This window comes from Aristolochia californica, unplaced genomic scaffold (assembly GCF_029961685.1).
Source record: "Aristolochia californica isolate CCGP_79_NKW_82.1479 unplaced genomic scaffold, dmAriCali1.0.hap1 SCAF_450, whole genome shotgun sequence".
NCBI classification, from domain to species: Eukaryota; Viridiplantae; Streptophyta; class Magnoliopsida; order Piperales; family Aristolochiaceae; genus Aristolochia; species Aristolochia californica.
The window spans coordinates 904-20,710 of record NW_027182160.1 but is presented as its reverse complement, the minus strand read 5'-3'; the positions used below and the strand labels follow the sequence as shown (position 1 = coordinate 20,710).

The following is a 19,807-nucleotide window of genomic DNA, read 5'->3' as shown; positions in this document are numbered from 1 at the left end:
TAAGTATAAGTAGTAAACACCACCCATTTTTCATGCTTGAGCCATGACATGAGGTGAGTCAATAAAGCATAAATAGGATTCCTAGAAGTATAAAACTTAAGTGAGCACGGATCACCCGACGCAAGATCTTATTATGCGTAGTACCCCTTTGAACAACCACTACGTCTATGGCATCTCCAGTAGAAAGTACGTATCCACGTAATAGTAGCAGTACTTCCTCTTTGAACAGTCAAGAGGGAAAAACAAATAAAAAAATAGGGGTTGGTTGCTCCTCATTGTAATATCCATATTATGGTAAGAGCGGGTTCATCGAAATCGAATATTATATTTAGGAATAGGAAGAGTTCGGCTGGAAAAATTTCCTATCATGCGCATTCCTTTGAGTTTCGAAATACGAACAACATCAGAATCAAATCATTCAAATATTGATCGAAAGATCATTGTTCATATATTACTGGATTACCCTAGAATTTTTGAAATGGATTATCTTAAAACGCTTCGCGGAACGGTCCATTAAACATAAGCACCATTGATCCAATTTGATTACTCAACTTAATTAGTAGTACCCCTAGAGTCCACTTCTTCCCCATACTACGAGTGAAAGGGAAAACGTAAAGACCACCATTAAAGCAGCCCAAGCGAGACTTACTATATCCATGTAAATTATCTCCCCGATCTCTATGAATATGAAGGAATTATTCCATTATTAATCACTAATAATAGTGGAATCAATGGTGCAGAGTCAAAATGGCATTTTGCTCTAACGCTATTGATGAACCAATCCAATGAATACAAGAGTTCCTATACTCTAATTACAAGGATCTCCGGTCGAATCGGAAAGCAGTAAGCAAAAGCAAGATATACAACTACCCTTGGAGATCTTAAAGGAATGTTACTAATGAAAGATGTAGGAATAGTAAGACCCATTGTTTGTTTTGTTAGCTTTCATAAGCATAAGAAAAAAAAATGGAATATAAATAGAATATATATATATACCATAAAGATGTAAAAGATAACTATCTTAACTATCTATCACATACCTCTATCTACCCCCCAAGTCTTACTGTCTCTGTTTCTTTCTGTGAAACAATCGGGGGACACCCCATTACGTTCTTGGCAGGGTGTTACAAAAAACGGAGAAGTATTTTTCAACTTTTATTAGAAAATTAGATTCTATATTCTATAATATAGATATAGAATAGTTAGTTATTCTATAACTATAATAGTTATAGTTAAGAGTTGATTACCCATCCAATCCAATATTGATTGGATACCTGAGTAAGTACTCAGGGATTCTCGTGAGTCTGGATACAAAATACAAACTATCCTTAGCCCTTTCCGCAACTCCCAATTTGATTCCCCACCAACCTACCCAATTTAATTCAAGACTCAGTCAGTGGGCACCACCCTAGTAAGGTAGGGTAATTAGGAAGTATTGATAGTGCTTCCTATAATCTCCCTCAGATCCTAGAATAGAAGCAAGGATTGGATTTACATTTAGGAACCGAACCCCCTTTCCTTCGGCTACCCCGATTTTAGGTATCTGACTTTCGTAGTTCTGAATCTCACAATTTCAGTTTTACTATCGATTCGATTGATAAATCAAATACAAAGAAATAGCCCGAACCAACCAGTAATCAGTCATAAATCGGTTTTTTTTCATATTGATACCCGATTTTAACCATAACCAAATGATAAAAATTCAAGTCTTTTTTTTTTATAGAACCTCTGTATTCTTAAAATACAGTATCTACAACCCTAGTCATGCTTCTGTCAGGCAAGAATTTTGTGAGTTCTATTAGCATATGTGAGTTCTATAGCATAGAAGGATAAGGTATTCCGAAGCTTTTCTTTTGTTGATCAGGCGACACCCGGATTTGAACTGGGGAGAAAGGGATTTGCAGTCCCGCGCCTTACCACTCGGCCATGCCGCCAAAATGATCCAAAATAGACCTAACTCTTCTTTTTTTTTTTTTTTTGGGGGGGGGGGTTACTCAACCTTTTTTTGTTTGAGTTGGATTTTTAAAACGGGTTTCTTTATCCCTTTCCAAAAGGGATCCCTGGTCCAGGGTTCTCTTGATTGTATAGTGTTTCAAAACATAATATTTTTTTTTTATATTGAAACAGAAAAAAGATATTTCTAGGCACAGAGTCCAAAATTCAGAGTAAATTGGAGCCATTAATTATTTCCTGTGAATTCATGAACAGTTCTTGGATTTTGATCTAACGTTTTCTTTCCTTACCTTAATAATTAAATTAATAACATAAGAAAACAAAAAAGTTGATACACGACTAATCAGTATCAATTGTTTTCAATTTCAATTATAACAACATATATGTGTATATGTAAACCCTCGAACATAAATTGTTACACGCATACCTAGTCCTATTCCACCTTATCTTATAGGGAATTGTCGTGCTTGAATTTTGCATTGAATATTTTTCTATTGAATAAGTTGAATCTAAATTGGAAATTCGCATATAGCACCCCGAAAAGAGGGGATATGCAGATAACTAGATAGCTATATCTGGATATACTTATACAATGCCCTTTACGCACTTCAATCGTATTCTACTAATTCTACTAACACTAACAAGAGCTCCCTCTTCTCTGTGAATCCTTTTTTGAACAATGGTGGAATCAATGAAATAAGTTAAGTGCTAAATAAAAACCAACTCGATACTGTTCCGGATTATTCTGTCTTTATCTCATTCATAGAGAATGGATCAAATCATGAATCTATTTCTGGTACCCAATCTTATTTCTGATACCCAATCTTATTTCTGATACCCAATCTTATCGTAATATCATAATAACAGGTAGAAATTGGATCCATTTGTATATTCTATACAAGACTCCATCAGTCTAAGCTAAGGGGCAGAATTTTGTTTCAAGGAATGTTTTATTAATCCATCTCCATTTGGATCCGTCGAAAATTATCTCTCTTTATTCCTCCGTCTATGCCAATTTCATAGGTCTATGGAATTGGATAAAATTTCATGTGATTCAGTAAAAAGAATATACATTCCATCATTGCTCGATCGATCTATATGGTTCGATAAAGACTTAACCAATAATGGATTTTTTCAATAAATGGGAAACTTAATTAAGATGCTCCGGGATGAAAATGAGGGAATGTCTACAATACCTGGATTTAGTCAGATACAATTTGAAGGATTTTGTAGGTTCATTGATCAGGGCTTGACCGAAGAACTTCATAAGTTTCCAAAAATTGAAGATACAGATCAAGAAATAGAATTTCAATTATTTGTGGAAACATATCAATTGGTGGAACCCTTGATAAAAGAGAGAGATGCTGTGTATGAATCACTCACGTATTCTTCTGAATTATATGTACCCGCAGGATTAATTTGGAAACCCGGTAGAGATATGCAAGAGCAAACCGTATTTATTGGAAATATTCCTCTAATGAATTCCCTGGGAACCTCTATAGTAAATGGAATATACAGGATTGTGATCAATCAAATATTGCAAAGCCCCGGTATTTATTACCGTTCAGAATTGGACCATAACGGAATTGCTGTCTATACCGGCACAATAATATCAGATTGGGGAGGAAGGTCAGAATTAGAGATTGATAGAAAAGCAAGAATATGGGCCCGCGTGAGTAGGAAACAAAAAATATCTATTCTAGTTCTACTATCAGCTATGGGGTCGAATCTAAGAGAAATTCTGGATAATGCTTGCTACCCTGAAATTTTCTTGTCTTTCCTGAATGAAAAGGAAAAAAAAAAAGATCGGGTCAAGGGGAAAATGCCATTTGGAGTTTTATCAACAATTTGCGTGTGTAGGTGGGGATCCAGTATTTTCGGAGTCCTTATGTAAGGAATTACAAAAGACATTTTTTCAACAAAGATGTGAATTAGGAAGGATTGGTCGACGAAACATGAACCGGAGACTGAATCTTGATATACCTCAGAACAATACATTTTTGTTACCACGAGATATATTGGCTGCTGCGGATCATTTGATCGGAATGAAATTTGGAATGGGCACACTTGACGATATGAATCACTTGAAAAATAACGTAATTCGTTCTGTAGCAGATCTGTTACAGGATCAATTGGGTTTGGCTCTGGTTCGTTTAGAAAATGTGGTTCGAGGAACTATATGTGGAGCAATCAGGTATAAATTAATACCGACTCCTCAGAATTTGGTAACTTCAACTCCATTAACAACTACTTATGAATCCTTTTTTGGATTACACCCTTTATCTCAAGTTTTGGATCGAACGAATCCATTGACACAAATAGTTCATGGGCGAAAATTGAGTTATTTGGGTCCTGGAGGATTAACTGGTCGAACTGCTAGTTTTCGGATACGGGATATCCACCCTAGTCATTATGGACGTATTTGTCCAATTGACACGTCCGAAGGGATCAATGTTGGACTTAATATTGGGGTCCTTAGCTATTCATGCGAGGATTGGTTATTGGGGGTCTATAGAGAGTCCATTTTATGAGATATCTGAGAGATCTAAAGAGGTACTGGTGGTTTATTTAGCACCAAGTATAGATGAATACTATATGGTAGCGACAGGAAATTCTTTGGCTTGAACCAGGATATTCAAGAAGAACAGGTTGTTCCAGTTCGATACCGTCAAGAATTCCTGACTATTGCATGGGAACAGATTCATCTTCGAAGCATTTTTCCCTTCCAATATTTTTCTATTGGAGCTTCCCTCATTCCTTTTATTGAGCATAATGATGCGAATCGGGCTTTAATGAGTTCTAATATGCAGCGCCAAGCAGTTCCGCTTTCTCGGTCCGAGAAGTGTATTGTTGGAACTGGGTTGGAACGCCAAGCGGCTCTAGATTCGGGGGTTTCTGCTATAGCCGAATGCGAGGGAAAGATTATTTATACCGATACTGACAAGATCATTTTATCAGGTAATGGAGACACTATAAGCATTCCATTAGTTATGTATCAACGTTCCAACAAAAACACTTGTATGCATCAAAAACCTCAGGCTACGCGGGGTAAATGCATTAAAAAGGGACAAATTTTAGCGGGTGGTGCGGCTACTGTTGGCGGTGAACTCGCTTTGGGAAAAAATGTATTAGTAGCTTATATGCCATGGGAAGGCTACAATTTGAAGACGCGGTACTCATTAGTGAGCGTTTGGTATATGCCGATATTTATACTTCTTTTCACATCCGGAAATATGAAATTCAGACTCATGTGACAAGCCAAGGTCCTGAAAGAATCACTAGGGAAATACCCCATTTGGAAGCTCATTTACTCCGCAATTTAGACAGAAACGGAATTGTGATGCTGGGATCTTGGGTAGAAACAGGTGATATTTTAGTAGGTAAATTAACGCCTCAGGCGGCGAAAGAATCATCGTATGCTCCAGAAGATAGATTATTACGAGCCATACTTGGCATTCAGGTATCCACTGCAAAGGAAACTTGTCTAAAATTACCTATAGGGGGAAGGGGCCGGGTTATTGATGTGAGATGGATCCAGAAAAAAAAAAAGTCCAGTTATAATCCAGAAATTATTCGTGTATATATTTCACAGAAACGTGAAATCAAAGTAGGTGATAAAGTAGCTGGAAGGCATGGGAATAAAGGTATCATTTCGAAAATTTTGCCTAGACAAGATATGCCTTATTTGCAAGATGGAACACCAGTGGATATGGTCTTCAACCCATTAGGAGTACCTTCGCGAATGAATGTGGGACAGATATTTGAATGCTCTCTCGGGTTAGCGGGGAACTTGCTGGACAGACATTATAGAATAGCACCCTTTGATGAAAGATATGAGCAAGAAGCTTCGAGAAAATTAGTGTTTTCTGAATTATATGAAGCCAGAAAGCAAACAGCAAATCCATGGGTCTTTGAACCCGAGTATCCAGGAAAAAGCAGAATATTTGATGGAAGAACAGGAGATCCTTTTGAACAACCTGTTATAATAGGAAAACCCTATATCCTGAAATTAATTCATCAAGTTGATGATAAAATCCATGGGCGCTCCAGTGGACATTATGCACTTGTTACACAACAACCCCTTAGAGGGAGGGCCAAGCAAGGGGGACAACGAGTAGGAGAAATGGAAGTTTGGGCTCTAGAGGGATTTGGTGTTGCGCATATTTTACAAGAGATGCTTACTTATAAATCCGATCATATTAGAGCTCGCCAGGAAGTACTTGGTACTATGATTATTGGAGGAACAATGACCTAACCCGGAGGATGCTCCCGAATCTTTTCGATTACTCGTTCGAGAACTACGGTCTTTGGCTCTGGAACTGAATCATTTCCTTGTATCTGAGAAGAACTTCCAGATTCATAGGAAGGAAGCTTGATCGGAATGAATCCGAATTTTTCTTCTATGATCGATCGGTATAAACATCAACAACTTCGAATTGGATCGGTTTCTCCCCAACAAATAAGTACGTGGGCCACCAAAATCCTACCTAATGGAGAAATAGTTGGAGAGGTGACAAAACCCTATACTTTTCATTACAAAACCAATAAACCGGAAAAAGATGGATTGTTTTGTGAAAGAATCTTTGGACCTATTAAAAGTGGAATTTGTGCTTGTGGAAATTATCGAGTGATCGGAGATGAAAAAGAAGACCCAAAATTTTGTGAACAATGCGGAGTCGAATTTGTTGATTCTCAGGTACGAAGATATCAAATGGGATACATCAAACTGGCATGCCCAGTGACTCATGTGTGGTATTTGAAACGTCTTCCCAGTTATATCGCGAATTTTTTAGATAAACCCCTTAAGGAATTAGAAGGCCTAGTATACTGCGATGTGTGATTTGATCGAAATCTTGATTTTACAGATTCGGAATGAGAAACTGTCACCCCATTCAATCCGATTGGGATGCCCCCGACTCTGACATGTCTCTTTGGAGGAGGAACATGAAGCTCAGAATTATGGGTGTATTAAATACTTCCAAATAGAAAAGGGAATTGATCCATGGTCGATTCCATAATAGATAAATCGGAATTGCTAGTTATACCTCGTGAAAAAAAAACTTCTTTCGTGGAATTAGCCATTCCATTTGTTTTCGAAGAGATTCCATTCAAGTAAACAAATATGGCATGGTTACAGGAGTTTATCCATCGCATATATGCTTCAAAGGATATCATAGCATAACCATCGAGGTGAAGTAGGGACCTAAAAGATCGAATGAAACGATGCATAGACAAGTAAATCCCTTATGAGATGAGTGAGTTCGAAGATATTCGAATTTTTATTTGAATTATTAAAATAAAAGGAATTTCTCATTCGAAGGAAGTAGACTACTCAAAAATTTCTCATTTCCTTTCTGTCGTAATTGAATTGAATAACTAATTCATAAAGTAAAAGTAAGAATGAATAATGAGATATTGGTTGGTCCTCGCTGTGAACTTGAGTAAGGAGTAAATCTTTATGGGGCTTTCTAGAACAAAATGGGAATTGGAAAAAAAGAACCCCTTTCTTTATTTGATGTAACTACTTGAGCCGGATGAGAGGAAACCTTCACGTCCGATTTTTAAGGGGGGAATTCATAGGAACCTATCCCAATTTTTCTTTTGCTAGGCCCGTTGCTAAAAAACCCACTTTCTTACGATTACGAGGTTCATTCGAATATGAAATCCAATCCTGGAAATACAGCATCCCACTTTTTTTTACTACCCAAGGCTTCGATACATTTCGAAATCGAGAAATCTCTACTGGAGCGAGTGCTATTATCAGAGAACAATTAGCCGATCTGGATTTGCGAATTATTACAGATCATTCATTGGCAGAATGGAAGGAATTAGGGGAAGAGGGTTCCACCGGGAATGAATGGGAAGATAGAAAAATTGGAAGAAGAAAGGATTTTTTGGTTAGACGCATAGAATTAGCTAAGCATTTTATCCGAACAAACGTGGAACCAGAGTGGATGGTTTTGTGCTTATTACCAGTTCTTCCTCCCGAGTTGAGACCCATTATTCAGATAGATGGGGGTAAACTAATGAGCTCGGATATTAATGAACTCTATCGAAGAGTTATCTATCGGAACAATACTCTTACTGATCCATTAACAACAAGTAGATCCACACCAGGGGAATTAGTAATGTGTCAGGAGAAATTGGTACAAGAAGCCGTGGATACACTTCTTGATAATGGGATCCGCGGACAACCAATGAGGGACGGTCATAATAAAGTTTACAAATCGTTTTCAGATGTAATTGAAGGCAAAGAGGGGAGATTTCGCGAGACTTTACTTGGTAAACGAGTCGATTATTCGGGTCGTTCCGTCATTGTTGTGGGCCCTTCGCTTTCATTACATCGGTGTGGATTGCCTCGAGAAATAGCAATAGAGCTTTTCCAGACATTTTTAATTCGTGGTTTAATCAGACAACATCTTGCTTCCAACATAGGGATTGCTAAAAGTAAAATTAGGGAAAAAGAACCAATTGTATGGGAAATACTTCAAGAAGTTATGCAGGGGCATCCCGTATTGCTGAATAGAGCACCCACCCTGCATAGATTAGGCATACAGGCGTTCCAGCCTATTTTAGTGGAAGGACGTGCTATTTGTTTACATCCATTAGTTCGTAAGGGATTCAATGCAGACTTTGATGGGGATCAAATGGCTGTTCATGTACCTTTATCTTTGGAAGCTCAAGCGGAGGCTCATTTACTTATGTTTTCTCATATGAATCTCTTGTCTCCAGCTATTGGGGATCCCATTTCCATACCAACGCAAGATATGCTTATGGGACTCTATATATTAACAATCGGGAATCGTCGAGGTATTTGTGCAAATAGGTATAATCCATGGAATCGCGGACACTATAAAAATAAAATAGTTGGCGATAATAACTATAAGTATACGAAAGGGAAAGAACCTTATTTTTGTAGTTCCTATGATGCACTTGGAGCTTATCGTCAGAAACGAATCAATTTAGATAGCCCTTTGTGGCTCCGGTGGCGACTAGATCAACGTGTCATTGCCTCAAGAGAACTTCCTAGAGAAGTTCAATATGAATCCTCGGGAACCTATCATGAGATTTATGGACACTATTTAATAGTGAAAAGTGTCAAAAAAGAAATCCTTTGTATATACATTCGAACCACAGTTGGTCATATTTCTTTTTATAGAGAAATAGAAGAAGCCATACAAGGGTTTTGCCGGGCCTACTCATACGGTGCCTAAGCTAAGTAATTATGTGATATCCGGGCGAGCCTCCCTGGTTCAACCGGTATCCTAATTCCTTAATTTCTACGTGAATCAAGATCGAGGAAAGGAAGTCTTCGAATCACTGACTCAACCCCATTGGCGAATCCCACTCAGCGGAATACGGAGGTACTTATGGCGGAACGGCCCGATCTGGTCTTTCACAATAAAGTGATAGATGGAACTGTCATGAAACGACTTATTAGCAGATTAATAGATCACTTCGGGATGGCATATACATCACATATACTGGATCAAGTAAAGACTCTGGGTTTCCGGCAAGCCACCGCTACATCCATTTCATTAGGAATTGATGATCTTTTAACAATACCTTCTAAAGGATGGCTAGTCCAAGATGCTGAACAACAAAGTTTTATTTTAGAAAAGCACCATCATTATGGGAATGTACACGCGGTAGAAAAATTACGTCAATCCATTGAGATATGGTATGCTACAAGTGAATATTTGAGACAGGAAATGCATCTTAATTTTAGGATGACTGATCCTTCTAATCCAGTCCATATAATGTCCTTTTCGGGAGCTAGAGGAAATGCATCTCAGGTACACCAATTAGTAGGTATGAGGGGATTAATGTCGGATCCCCAAGGACAAATGATTGATTTACCCATTCAAAGCAATTTACGCGAAGGACTTTCTTTAACGGAATATATCATTTCCTGCTATGGGGCCCGCAAAGGAGTTGTGGATACTGCTGTACGAACATCAGATGCTGGATACCTCACGCGTAGACTTGTTGAAGTAGTTCAACACATTGTTGTACGTAGAACGGATTGTGGCACTATCCGAGGTATTTTCCGTGAGTCCCCGAAATGGGATGACGGAAAAAATTATGATCCAAACATTAATTGGTCGTGTATTAGCAGACGATATATATATGGGTCTACGGTGTATCGCCGCTCGAAATCAAGATATCGGGATTGGACTTGTCAATCGCTTCATAACTTTTCAGGCACAACCAATATATATTCGAACTCCCTTCACTTGCCGTAGTACATCTTGGATCTGTCGATTATGTTATGGTCGAAGTCCCACTCATGGTGACCTGGTTGAATTAGGGGAAGCAGTGGGTATCATTGCGGGTCAATCAATTGGTGAACCCGGGACTCAACTAACATTAAGAACTTTTCATACTGGTGGAGTATTCACAGGTGGTACTGCAGAACAGGTACGAGCTCCTTTTAATGGAAAAATTAAATTAAATGAGGATTTGGTTCATCCAACACGTACACGTCATGGGCATCCTGCTTTTCTATGTTATATAGACCTGTATGTCACTATTGAGAGTCAAGGCATTATTCATAGTGTGAATATTCCACCAAAAAGTTTTCTTTTAGTTCAAAATGGTCAATATGTGGAATCAGAACAAGTGATCGCCGAGATTCGCGCTGGAACATCCACTTTGAATTTTAAAGAAAGAGTTCGAAAACATATTTATTCTGATTCAGAGGGAGAAATCCACTGGAGTACCGACGTGTACCATGCACCTGAATATACATATGGTAATGTTCATCTCTTACCAAAAACAAGCCATTTATGGATATTATCGGGGGATCCGTGCAGATCTAATATAGTGCCTTTTTCCCCCCACAGGGATCAAGATCAAATGAATGTTCATTCTCTTCCTGTCGAACAGAGATATATTTCTGGCCTCTCAGTGACTAATGATCGAGTGAGACACAAATTGTTTAGTTCGGGTCCTTTCGGTAAAAAAGTAGATAGGGGTTTTGATTATTCAAGACCAGATCGAATCATATCCAATGGTCATTGGAATTTCATATACCCTGCCATTCTCTACGAGAATTCTGATTTATTGGGGAAGAGGCGAAGAAATAGATTCATACTCCCATTCCAATATGATCAAGAACGAGAGAAAGAACTAATGTCCTGTTCTGGTATCTCGATTGAAATACTCATAACTGGTATTTTACGTAAAAATAGTATTCTTGCTTATTTCGACGATCCCCAATACAGAAGAAGCAATTCAGGAATTACTAAATATGGTACCATAGAGGTGGATTTCATCCTAAAAAAAGAAGATTTGATTGAATATCGAGGAGCAAAAGAATTTAGGCCGAAATACCAAATGAAAGTAGATCGCTTTTTTTTCATTCCCGAAGAAGTGCATATTTTACCCGGATCTTCGTCCATAATGGTACGGAACAATAGTCTCATTGGAGTAGGTACACGAATAGCTTTAAATACAAGAAGCCGAGTAGGTGGATTGGTCCGAGTGGAGAGGAAAAAGAAAAAGATTGAACTGAAAATATTTTCAGGAGATATCCATTTTCCCGGAGAAACAGATAAAATCTCTCGGCATAGCGGCATCTTGGTACCACCAGAAACGGGAGAAAAAAATTCTAAGGACTCAAAAAAATTGAAAAATTGGATCTATGTCCAACGGATTACACCCATCAAGAAAAAGTATTTTGTTTCGGTTCGGCCTGTAGTCACATATGAAATAGCCGATGGCATAAATTTAGCAACGCTTTTCCCCCAGGATCCGTTGCAGGAAAGAGATAATGTGCAACTCCGAGTTGTCAATTATATCCTTTATGGAAACGGCAAACCCATTCGAGGAATCTCTCACACAAATATTCAATTAGTTCGAACTTGTTTAGTATTGAATTGGGACCAAGGACGAAATGGTTCTATAGAAGAAGTCCATGCTTCCCTTGTTGAAGTAAGGACAAATGATCTGATTCGAAATTTCATAAGAATTGACTTAGTTAAGTCCCCTATTTCGTATACCGAAAAAAGGAATGATAGGGGAGGTTCGGGATTGAATCTCGATAATGGATCAGATCGCACCAATATTAATCCTTTTTACCCCAAGGCGAAGATTCAATCACTTACCAACATCAAGGGACTATTCATATGTTGCTGAATAAAAATAAGCAATGCCAATCTTTCTAATTTTGTCATCATCTAATTGTTCTCGAATTGGTCCATTCAATGGTTCCAAATCTCTCAGTGTGAGAAAAAAATCAATTAAAGAAGATTCCACGATTGCTATTAGCAATTTGTTAGGTCCCCTGGGTACTGTATCTAAAATTGCGAATTTTTATTCATCTTACTGCTTAATAACTTATAATCAGATCTTCTTAAATAAATATTTGCGACTTGAGAATTTAAAACAGCCTTTCAGAGCTATTCAATATTATTTAATAGATGAAAATGGGGGAATTTACAATCGCGATCCATGTAGTAACATCATTTTGAATCCATTCGATTTAAATTGGTGCTTTCTCCATCACAATTATTGTGAGAAGACATCCACAACAATTAGCCTTGGGCAGTTTATTTGTGAAAATGTATGTATATCAAAATATGGACCGCGCATAAAATCTGGTCAAGTTATAATTGTTCATGTTGACTCCTTAGTAATAAGATCGGCTAAGCCTCATTTGGCCACTCCGGGAGCAACCGTTCATGGCCATTATGGAGAAATTCTTTATGAAGGAGATACATTAGTTACATTTATATATGAAAAATCGAGATCGGGTGATATAACGCAGGGTCTTCCAAAAGTGGAACAGGTGTTAGAAGTGCGTTCAATTCATTCAATATCGATGAACTTGGAGAAGAGGGTTGAAGGTTGGAACGCACATATAACAAAAATTCTTGGAAATCCTTGGGGATTTTTAATTGGAGCTGAGCTAACCATAGCGCAAAGTCGTATTTCTTTGGTTAATAAGATCCAAAAGGTTTATCGATCCCAGGGGGTGCAGATCCATAATAGGCATATAGAGATTATTGTACGTCAAATAACATCAAAAGTGTTAGTTTCAGAAGATGGAATGTCTAATGTTTTTTCACCCGGAGAACTAATCGGATTGTTGCGAGCGGAACGCACAGGGCGCGCTTTAGAAGAAGCAATCTGTTACCGAGCCATTTTATTGGGAATAACGAAGGCATCTCTGAATACTCAAAGTTTCATATCTGAAGCGAGTTTTCAAGAAACCGCCCGAGTTTTGGCAAAAGCCGCTCTACGAGGTCGTATTGATTGGTTGAAAGGCCTGAAAGAGAATGTTGTTCTGGGGGGTATGATACCTGTTGGTACCGCATTTAAAGGATTAGTGCATCGTTCTAGGCAACACAACAACATTCCTTTGGAAATAAAAAAGAAGAATCTATTCGAGGGGAAAATAAGAGATATTTTTTTCCACCACACAGAGAATTATTGGGTTTTTGCATACAAAAGACTTTCCATGATACAGCAGAACAATCATTTACAGGATTTAATGATTCCTAATAAGAGCATATTCATTCTTTTCTTTTAACTTTGAACTATATATCTATATATATATGGTATGTATGGTCCAGTCATTTGATTTGTTAATGTTAATAAAGATAATAACGAATAGAAAGTAATTAATGACTTGGACCGTGTATCAACGGCCAATCCCTGGCAGAAGGTTCCGTCGGAACAATTATTTATTTCAAGGTACCTTGTTTCTTAACAAAAAAAAAGGGAAAGTGTGGGGTGAAATGACAAGAAGATACTGGAACATCAATTTAGAAGAGATGATGGAAGCGGGAGTGCATTTTGGTCATGGTACTAGGAAATGGAATCCTAGAATGTCACCTTACATCTCCGCAAAGCGTAAAGGTATTCATATTACAAATCTTACTAGAACGGCTCGTTTTTTGTCAGCAGCTTGTGATTTAGTTTTTGATGCAGCAAGTAGGGGAAAGCACTTTTTAATAGTTGGTACCAAAAGTCAAGCTGCGGATTCAGTAGCAGCAGCTGCAATAAGGGTTCGGTGTCATTATGTTAATAAAAAATGGCTCGGGGGTATGTTAACAAATTGGTCTACTACAGAAACGAGACTTCATAAATTCAGGGACTTGAGAGCGGAGGCGGGGAAACTCAAACGTCTCCCGAAAAGAGACGCAGCAATGTTGAAGAGACAATTATCTCACTTGCAAACATATCTGGGTGGGATCAAATATATGACGGAGTTACCCGAGATTGTAATCATCGTTGATCAGCAAGAAGAATATACGGCTCTTCGAGAATGTCTCACTTTGGGTATTCCGACGATTTGTTTAATCGATACAAATTGTGACCCGGATCTCGCAGATATTTCGATTCCAGCCAACGATGACGCTATAGCTTCAATCCGATTGATTCTTAACAAATTAGTATCCGCAATTTGTGAGGGTCGTTCTAGCTATATAAGAAATCATTGATTAATAATAAGATTAAGATAAGTCAATAACTTTTTGAACTCTATAGATTGATTGAATCGGTTACCATTCCTGAATCTCAAAAAAGAGATAAAAATGGATGGGGATATTCTGTGATTCCTTGGCACCTGAAATATGCGATTAAAGTCAAAGTGGGCGAGTCGAGAAAGAGATGGTTGAATCAAAATAATTAAAATTCCTTTTTTAGTTCTATTTCTGTCAGAGGGTAATATGAATTTTATACTATGTTCCATAAGCACACTAAGGGATATATACGATATATCTGGTGTGGAAGTGGGCCAACATTTATATTGGCAAATAGGGGGTTTCCAAGTCCACGCCCAAGTACTTATTACTTCTTGGGTCGTAATTGCTATCTTATTAGGTTCAGCCGCTATAGCTGTTCGGAATCCACAAACCGTTCCAACCGACGGTCAGAATTTTTTCGAATATGTCCTTGAATTCATTCGAGACCTGAGCAAAACTCAGATTGGAGAAGATTATGGCCCCTGGGTTCCTTTTATTGGAACTATGTTTCTATTTATTTTTGTTTCTAACTGGTCGGGTGCTCTTTTACCTTGGAAAATCATACAGTTACCTCATGGAGAGTTAGCAGCACCTACGAATGATATAAATACTACTGTTGCTTTAGCTTTACCCACATCAGTGGCATATTTCTATGCAGGTCTTACCAAAAAAGGGTTGGGTTATTTCGGTAAATACATTCAACCAACTCCAATACTTTTACCAATTAACATCCTAGAAGATTTCACAAAACCTTTATCACTTAGTTTCGACTTTTCGGGAATATATTGGCTGATGAATTAGTAGTTGTTGTTCTTGTTTCTTTAGTACCTTCAGTAGTTCCTATACCTGTCATGTTCCTTGGATTATTCACAAGCGGGATTCAAGCTCTTATTTTTGCAACCTTAGCCGCGGCTTATATAGGTGAATCCATGGAGGGTCATCATTGACTAGCTTTCGAAAAAAAAAAGCTTATCCCAACTCTCGAGTGTCTCAAGATAATCTACTGGGGGAACACAATATATCCAAACGAGACATGTATGGTCTAGAGTAGGAACAAAAAAGATGTACGATATTTGGGAATTGTAAAAAAAAAAAGGAAAGAGATCTAAAAGATCTTTTTCCTAAGATTGACTTTATGGTCCATTTATGTTATGTCTCTCTAATCAATATTCTATGATATGATCATATTTGTTCAGTCAATTACTCTATTTTTTTTTTCATAATTTGACTAAGAATTGTTATCTTATCTGTCTCCGACATGCGCCTAAAACAAAAAGAGTATGTTCTATAGAAAGAATAATTCCATTCTTATTTGATTTGATTCAATTTGATTCAACGATTGATCAAAGTTGTCATTAATTGCAATCAAATCTTTATACGTAATGATTCGGGCTGACGATCCCATCCATTTATATTCATGCAGGGGTCGCGATAATGATAAGTAAAAGGAAGAGAAGAGTTTACAAGCAAATAAGATTCATAAAAAAGTCGATTAGGGGGTCGTGCTGAGCTAGGTATGGATATATATGTGTAGTGTAATGGCTATAAGCCAATTCCTGTGTATGTTTCGAAGCATGATTCTATTCTTCGACTAGAATCCGATTCAACAGCATAAAGAATGGTTTACGTTATGCAAGAAACACATGTATATGTGATATTAGATATTCATTAATTATCCATATATGGACTATACATACAAATAAAATAATAGAAATATATATTCTATTCTATTTTTTATTTATTATATTATTATTATTTTTTATTTTATATTATAATATTATTTTATATTTTGTATAATAAATATATTATTATTATTTATATTATATATATATTATATATAATATATATATATTTATTCTTTCCTACTACTGAATTTGAATTCAATAGGAGTTCTTCCGTTTTATTTTATCTGTGACTGGGGATTGAATGAATAAACAATAAACAGATGAAGTCAAGCATATAGAGGAGAACAGAACGTGCCAAGAATAAAAAGAGTGGCTTAGACCAAAGAAATGGAATAACTAGAACCTTTTGGATTTACAAAGACTACACGGTAGAAATTATAAAGGAGATATTGAAGTCGTTCTGCTGATTCAGGGATATCATTACCTCAATTCACTTTTGAGTTCTTAGTTACTTCGGGCGGATGGGTCTTAATGATGAAATAATAAGTAATAATTCATTGGTTGATTGTATCATTAACCATTTCTTTATTTTGGTGTGAGGAGCTTACCATGAATCCACTGATTTCTGCCGCTTCTGTTATTGCTGCTGGGTTGGCCGTAGGGCTTGCTTCTATTGGACCTGGGGTTGGCCAAGGTACTGCTGCGGGCCAAGCCGTAGAAGGTATCGCGAGACAACCAGAAGCAGAGGGTAAAATACGAGGTACTTTATTGCTTAGTCTGGCTTTCATGGAAGCTTTAACAATTTATGGGCTAGTCGTGGCATTAGCGCTTTTATTTGCGAATCCTTTTGTTTAATCCCATAAATATGAAAAATACGTCCTAATTTTCTTATTTTATTTTTTGCTGTGTACCCGTCTCTTGCTTCTTAGAATTAGATCAACACTTCACCCCTATCATCTAATCACTTGTTGGTCTAATCACTTGTTCGTTGAAACAATACCCCGGGGAAGGACTAATTTGAGGATGAGGAATTAGCGAATCCACTCGCTTTCTTCCTTCCCGCCTTTAATGGAAGGGGAACCCCCCCCCCCTTTTTTTTTTATTAGTTTGACTTTTATTTTATTAGATTAGGATGGAGCAAACATGAGGCCTGGGGTCTAGGGCTAATAAGTGTCTTATTGAGAACTTCTATAATCCATAATATAAATATAATAAATAATAAAAAAAAATTAGAATAGATTCAATTTCTTATTTTTATTTTAAATAAGGAAATTAAGAAAAAAAAAAAAGAGATCAATCAAACAAAACAGAGGGGATCAGGTGATACAAAAAGAACTCTGTTCGATTTTCTTAGTCCTATCTACAAGAGGAGATCATATGAAAAATGTAACCGATTCTTTCGTTTACTTGGGTCATTGGCCATCCGCCGGGAGTTTAGGGTTTAATACCAATATTTTAGCAACAAATCAATAAATCTAAGTGTAGTGCTTGGTGTATTGATCTTTTTTGGAAAGGGAGTGTGTGCGAGTTGTTTATTTCAAGAATAGGCTGGATCCAACCAGCTGCATTTTTTTTTTTTTTTTTATTTAATTAAATAAGAAAGAAAGGTGCACGATCTCGACGAATTACTTCTGAATAAATTAAGAAATCATATGTAAGAACCATAGCATTTCGTGATTCATTGGTAAACCTTTGATTCTCTATTAGCCAATAATGAATGTGGGCCCATTAACATGGTTAAAGGTAAACCCTTTGAAGTCGAGGCACCAAGAAGGTACTCTTTCTACCACTATGCTAGTAGGAGATAAGGAGATAGTTTAAAAAATTTATATTAATATAATAGTTGGCAATTTATCTGATATAGAACACTCATATCGATAAAAAAATTTGAACCGTTTACTGGAAAACGGGTTTCTCGCACTTTTTATCCAATACCGAATTGACGACCTATGTATAAAATATAAAAGAAGATCAATTTTTTGGATTTGACGAAAAAAAAAAAAATAAAAAATTAATAAAAAATTTAAAATAACTAAAAAAGAAACAACTTTGCTGCAATTACAGATTTTTTGTCTGGTCGAGTCGGAAGAGCCCTCCTAATATTCTGGTTTTGTATTAGTTTCGATGTCTTGGAATGGAATACGAACAGAGCAGAGAGGGGTAAGCTCATCAATTAAAAGATATGGGGGTGCCCCCTAAATAACTGAGCGTGAGAGCCAAATGAATCGAAAGATTCATGTTTGGTTCGGGAAGAGATCATGGAAGTTTAGTTGTGAAATAAATGAGAAGGTAATCTACTTTCATTAAGTGATTTATTAGATAATCGAAAACAGAGGATCTTGAGTGCTATTCGAAATTCAGAAGAACTACGTGGAGGAGCCATTGAGCAGCTCGAAAAAGCCCGAGCTCGCTTACGTAAAGTAGAAACGGAGGCGGATGAGTTTCGGGTGAATGGATACTCTGAGATAGAACGAGAAAAATCGAATTGATTAATGCCACATATGAGACTTTGGAACGATTAGAAAGTTACAAAAATGAAACCATTCATTTTGAACAACAAAGAGCAATTAATCAGGTCCGACAACGCGTTTTTGAGCAAGCCTTACAAGGAGCTCTAGGAACTTTGAATAGTTGTTTGAACAGCGAGTTACATCTACGAACTATCAGTGCTAATATTGGCATGCTCGGAGCCATGAAAGAAATAACAGATTAGACCTTCTACCACGAGGCATTATTTTTTTTTTTTCTCCCTTTGCTTCCGAAAAAGAATTAAGAGGCACTAATGGTAACCCTTCGAGCTGACGAAATTAGTAATATTATCCGCGAGCGTATTGAACAATATAGTATAGAAGTAAAAATTTTGAATACCGGCACCGTACTTCAAGTGGGCGACGGCATTGCTCGTATTCATGGTCTTGATGAAGTAATGGCAGGAGAATTAGTAGAGTTTGAAGAGGGTACAATAGGCATTGCTCTGAATTTAGAATCAAATAATGTTGGTGTTGTATTAATGGGTAACGGTTTGATGATACAAGAAGGAAGCTCTGTAAAAGCAACAGGAAGAATTGCTCAGATACCCGTGAGTGAGGCTTATTTGGGTCGTGTTATAAATGCTCTGGCTAAACCCATTGACGGGAGAGGGGAGATTTCCGCTTCTGAATCTCGGTTAATTGAATCTCCCGCTCCAGGTATTATTTCGAGACGTTCCGTATATGAGCCTCTTCAAACGGGGCTTATTGCTATTGATTCGATGATCCCTATAGGACGCGGTCAGCGAGAATTAATTATTGGGGACAGGCAGACAGGTAAAACTGCAGTAGCCACAGATACTATTCTCAATCAAAAAGGACAAAATGTAATATGTGTTTATGTAGCTATTGGTCAAAAAGCATCTTCCGTGGCTCAGGTAGTGACTACTTTCCAGGAACGAGGGGCGATGGAATACACTATTGTAGTAGCCGAAACGGCGGATTCGCCTGCTACATTACAATACCTCGCTCCTTATACAGGAGCGGCTCTGGCTGAATATTTTATGTACCGTGAACGACATACTTCAATAATTTATGATGATCTCTCCAAACAAGCACAAGCTTATCGGCAAATGTCTCTTCTATTAAGAAGACCACCAGGTCGCGAAGCCTATCCAGGAGATGTTTTTTATTTGCATTCACACCTTTGGAAAGAGCCTAATCAATCCTTATTGAGAGTTACCGCTTAATCTATATTTCCATCTATTTCTCTTGTAGATTTCCTTAT

General features: G+C 37.4%; 1 non-coding gene across 1 annotated transcript; it reads right to left on the bottom strand.

Annotated features, from left to right (window-relative positions):
* Positions 1-1,862: 1,862 nt before the first annotated feature.
* On the bottom strand, positions 1,863-1,934 carry TRNAC-GCA (transfer RNA cysteine (anticodon GCA)). The gene has a single exon. It is a non-coding gene; the product is annotated as a tRNA-Cys (tRNA).
* Between the last annotated feature and the right edge of the window lie 17,873 nt (positions 1,935-19,807).